Source organism: Hordeum vulgare, chromosome 2H, assembly GCF_904849725.1.
Source record: "Hordeum vulgare subsp. vulgare chromosome 2H, MorexV3_pseudomolecules_assembly, whole genome shotgun sequence".
Lineage (NCBI taxonomy): Eukaryota > Viridiplantae > Streptophyta > Magnoliopsida > Poales > Poaceae > Hordeum > Hordeum vulgare.
In genome coordinates this window covers 430,150,705-430,156,492 of record NC_058519.1, presented here as the reverse complement: position 1 = coordinate 430,156,492, position 5,788 = coordinate 430,150,705, and positions in this window count along the sequence as shown.

The following is a 5,788-nucleotide window of genomic DNA, read 5'->3' as shown; positions in this document are numbered from 1 at the left end:
TCTTACTTCACTGACGATTTGAGTAGATACAGGAGTATTTACTTAATGAATCAAAATTCTGAAATGTTGAAAAGTTCAATTCCGTTTCAGAGTGAAGTTCGTCGTAACAAGAGGATAAACTGTCTACGATATGATCATGGAAATGAATATCTGAGTTACGAGTTTTGGTACGCAGTTAAGACAATGTGGAAATTGTTTCGCAGTTCATGCCACCTGGAACATCATAGTGTGATGATGTGTGTGAACGTCATAGCCACGCACTATTTGGTATGGTGCATACTATGATGTCTCTTATCGAATTACCACTATCGTTTATGGGTTATACATTAGAGACAACCACACTCACTTTAAATAGGGCACCGCGTATTTCCGTTGAGATGACACAGTATAGACTGAGGTTTAGAGAAATCTAAACTGTCGTTTCTTGAAAGTTTGGGGTTTCGACACTTATGTGAAAAAGGTTCAGCCTGATAAACTCGAACCCAAAGCGGATAAATGCTTCTTCATAGGGTATCCAAAACAGTTGGGTACATCTCCTATCTCAGAACCGAAAGCAAAGTGTTTGTTTCTAGAAACGGATCCTTTCTCGAGGAAAGGTTTCTCTCGAAAGAATTGAGTGGGAGGGTAGTAGAACTTGATGAGGTTACTGAACCATCACTTCAACCAGTGTGTAGCAGGGCGCAGGAAGTTGTTCCTGTGGCGCCTACACCAATTGAAGTGGAACCTGATGATGGTGATCATTGAGCTTCGAATCAAGTTACTACAAACCTCGTAGGTCGACAAGGTCGCGTACTGCTGCAGAGTAGTACGGTAACCCTGTCTTGGAGGTCATGTTGTTGAGAAACAGTGAACCTACGAGTTATGGAGAAAGCGATGGTGGGCCCAGATTCCGATAAATGGCTGGAAGCCATGAAATCCGAGAGAGGATCCATGGATGAAAACAAAGTGTGGACTTTGGAAGAATTACTTGATGGTCATAGGACTATTGAGTAAAGATGGATCTTTAAAAGAAGACAGACGATGATGGTGATAAGTCACTATTAAGAAAAGCTCGACTTGTCGCAAAGATGTTTTCGACAAGATCAAACAGTTGACTATGATGAGACTTTCTCACTCGTAGCGATGCTAAAGGTCTGTTAGAATTATGTTAGTTGTTGATACATTATTTATGAAATATTGCACGTAGGATGTCAAAACATTGTTTCCTCGACGGTTTCCTTGAGCAAACATTGTATGTGATACAACCAGAAGGTTTTGTCGATCCTAAAGATACTAGCAAGTATGCAAGCTCCAGTGATCCTTCAATGGACTGGTGCAAGCATCTCGGAGTTGGAATATACACTTTGATGAGATGATCAAAGATTTTGGGTGTGTACAAGGTTTATGAGAAACTTGTATTTCCAAAGAAGTGAGTGGGAGCACTATAGAATTTCTGATAGGAATATGTGGTTGACATATTGTGGATCGGAAGTAATGTAGAATTTCTGTAAAGCATACTAGGTTGTTTGAAAGATGTTTTCAAAGGAGTACCTGGATTACGCTACTTGAACGTTGAGCATCAAAGATCTATGGAGATAGATCGAAAGCGCTTAATAGAAGTTTCAACAAGATGCATGCCTTGACAAGTTTTTGAAAGGGTTCAAAATAGATCAGCAAAGAAGGAGTTCTTGGTTGCGTTGTGAGGTGTGAATTTCAGTAAGACTCAAAACCCGACCCTGGCAGAATAAAGAGAATAGACGAAGGTCGTCTTCTATGCCTTAGCCGTAGAATCTGAAGTATGCCATGCTGTGTACCGCACCTGATGTGTGCCTTGACTCAAAGTCTGTTGAGAGGTACAGAGAGTGATCCATGATTGAATCACCAGCAATGGTCAAAATTTATCCTTAGTAACTAATGGACTAAGGAATTTTTCTCGATTATGGAGGTGGTTGAAGAGTTCGTCGTAAAGGGTTACGTTGATGCAAGCTTTGACACTAATCCGAATAACTATGAGTAGTGAAACGGATTCGTATAGTAGAGTAGATATTTGGAGCATTTCCAAATAGCACGTAGTAGCAGCATCTATAAGATGACATAAAGATTTGTAAAGTACGCACGGATCTGAATGTTTCAGAACCGTTGACTAAAACCTCTCTCATGACCAAGACATGATTAGACCCCATAACTATATGGGTGTTGGATTCGTTGGAATCACATGGTGATGTGAACTAGATTATTGACTCTAGTGCAAGTGGGAGACTGTTGGAAATATGCCCTAGAGGCAATAATAAATTAGTTATTATTATATTTCTTAGTTCATGATAATCGTTTATTATCCATGCTATAATTGTATTGATTGGAAACACAATACTTGTGTGGATACATAGACAAAACACTATCCCTAGTAAGCCTCTAGTTGACTAGCTCGTTGATCAAAGATGGTCAAATATGGTCAAGGTTTCCTGGCCATAGGCAAGTGTTGTCACTTGATAACGGAATCACATCATTAGGAGAATCATGTGATGGACTAGACCCAAACTAATAGACGTAGCATGTTGATCGTGTCATTTTGTTGCTACTGTTTTCTGCGTGTCAAGTATTTGTTCCTATGACCATGAGATCATATAACTCACGGACACCGGAGGAATGCTTTGTGTGTATCAAACGTCGCAACGTAACTGGGTGACTATAAAGATGCTCTACAGGTATCTCCAAAGGTGTTCGTTGAGTTAGTATGGATCGAGACTGGGATTTGTCACTCCGTGTGACGGAGAGGTATCTCGGGGCCCACTCGGTAATACAACATCACACACAAGCCTTGCAAGCAATGTGACTTAGTGTAAGTTACGGGATCTTGTATTACGGAACGAGTAAAGAGACTTGCCGGTAAACGAGATTAAAATAGGTATGCGGATACTGACGATCGAATCTCGGGTAAGTAACATACCGAAGGACAAAGGGAATGACATACGGGATTATATGAATCCTTGGCACTGAGGTTCAAACGATAAGATCTTCGTAGAATATGTAGGATCCAATATGGGAATCCAGGTCCCGCTATTGGATATTGACCGAGGAGTCTCTCGGGTCATGTCTACATAGTTCTCGAACCCGCAGGGTCTGCACACTTAAGGTTCGACGTTGTTTTATGCGTATTTGAGTTATATGGTTGGTTACCGAATGTTGTTCGGTGTCCCGGATGAGATCACGGACGTCACGAGGGTTTCCGGAATGGTCCGGAAACGAATATTAATATATAGGATGACCTCATTTGGTTACCGGAAGGTTTTCGTGCATTACCGGAAAAGTTTCGGGCTCATCGGTAGTGTACCGGGAGTGCCGGGAGGGGTGTCGGGGACCATCGGGAGGGGTGTCACGCCCCAAGGGGTCTCATGGGCTATGGGAAGAGATAAACCAGCCCCTAGTGGGCTGGAATAAGTTCCCACTAAGGCCCATAAGGTTTGAGAAGGAAAAAACACAAGGTGGAAAGAGTTTCCAAGTGGGAAGGTGGAATCCTACTCCAAGTAGGATTGGAGTAGGACTCCTCCACCTCCAATTTCGGCCAAACCTTGAGGGTTTGAGGCTGCCTCTTGCCTCCCCCTCCCTCCTATATATACTGAGGTATTGGGGCTGATTTGAGACAACTTTTCCACGGCAGCCCGACCACATACCTCCATGGTTTTTCCTCTAGATCGCGTTTCTGCGGAGCTCGGGCGGAGCCCTGCTGAGACAAGGTCATCACCAACCTCCGGAGCGCCGTCACGCTGCCGGAGAACTCTTCTACCTCTCCGTCTCTCTTGCTGGATCAAGAAGGCCGAGATCATCGTCGAGCTGTACGTGTGCTGAACGCGGAGGTGCCGTCCGTTCGGTACTAGATCGTGGGACTGATCGTGGGATTGTTCGCGGGGCGGATCGAGGGACGTGAGGACGTTCCACTACATCAACCGCGTTCACTAACGCTTCTGCTGTATGATCTACAAGGGTACGTAGATCACTCATCCCCTCTCGTAGATGGACATCACCATGATAGGTCTTCGTGCGCGTAGGAAATTTTTTGTTTCACATGCGACGTTCCCCAACAGATGCAACTTAAAGCCGAACATGATTCCATCACTAAGAGATGGATAAAACTCCTGGTCGTCGAAGAGGGATACTGATACGTCTCCATCGTATCTACTTTTCCAAACTCTTTTGCCCTTGTTTTGGACTCTAATTTCCATGATTTGAATGGAACTAACCTGGACTGACGCTGTTTTCAGCAGAATTGCCTTGGTGTTATTTTTGTGCAGAAATCAAAGTTCTCTAAACGTCGTGAAAATTTACGGGGAGCTGTTTTGGAAAATAAGAAAAATATCTGCGCCAAGTTCCACCTCAGGGGGTGGGCCGGTGGGCCACAAGCCCTGGCTCGGCCACCACCCCCCCTCATGGCGGTGGGCAGGCTTGTGGGGCCCACATGGCTCTGCCGCCCCCAATCTCAGGTCTATAAGTCCCCTTTCGTCCTAGAAAAAATAAAGAGAGAAGTTTTCATCGCGTTTTCGATACGGAGGCACCGCCACCACCTATTCTTCATCTCGAGGGCAGATCTGGAGTCCGTCTTGGGCTCCGTAGAGGGGAAATCGTCGCCATCGTCATCATCAACCTTCTTCCCTCTCCAATTCCATGAAGCTCTTCGTCGTTTGTGAGTAATCTATTCGTAGGCTCGTTGGGCGGTGATGAGTAGGATGAGATCTATCATGTAATCGAGTTAGTTTTGATGGGGATTGATCCCTAGTATCCACTATGTTCTGAGATTGATGTTGCTACTACTTTGCCATGCTTAATGCTTGTCACTAGGGCCCGAGTGCCATGATTTCAGATCTGAAATTATTATGTTGTCACCAATATATGTGTGTTTTAGATCCGATCTTGGAAGTTGTAGTTACCTAGTATGTGTTATGATCCGGCAACCCCGGAGTGACAATAACCGGAACCACTCCCGGTGATGACCATAGTTTGAGGAGTTCATGTGTTCACCAAGTGCTAATGCGTTGGTCTGGTTCTTTATTAAAAGGAGAACCTTAATATCCCATAGTTTCCTTTTGGACCCCGCTGCCACAGGAGGGATGGACAATAGATGTCACGCAAGTTCTTTTCCCTAAGCACGTATGACGACACACAGAATGCATGCCTACATCACATTCACGAATGGGAGCTAGCCACATATCTCTCCGTGTTATAGGTGTTGCATGATGAATATCATCCAAATAAATCACCGACCCATTGCCTACGAGTTTGTACTACTGTTGTTACTTGTCTTGCTCTGCTACTATTGTTGCTACTGATGTTACTTGTTTTGCTCTGCTGCTGCTGTTGCTACTACTATCGCTTGCTACTGTTGCTACTTGCTACTGCTCTCACTACTGCTGTTCCTTGCCACTGTTGTTACTCGTTACACTGCTGCTACCTGCTACACTTTTGGTTCACCGATCGTTGACGGGAACTGACAATTTCTGTCAACGAGGCAACTTGGCACCATTGATACAATCGTTAGGAATAGTCTGTCGTCAACAGATCGTTTTTGACACTGTTCTTATCATATTACTTTTCTGTTACTGCTGTGCTTGCAGATATTAATCTTTCAGGTGTGGTTGAATCTGACAAATTCAGCTGCTAATACTCGAGAGTATTCTCTCACCTCCCGACTGGTAAACCAACAAATTGGGTCGAATACTCTACCCTCGAAAACTGCTGCGAACCCACGCGCTGGTGGGCCATCAACAACATTCTTCTAGTGTCATTGCCGGGGAGTGCTAGCAGCATTCTTCTGGTG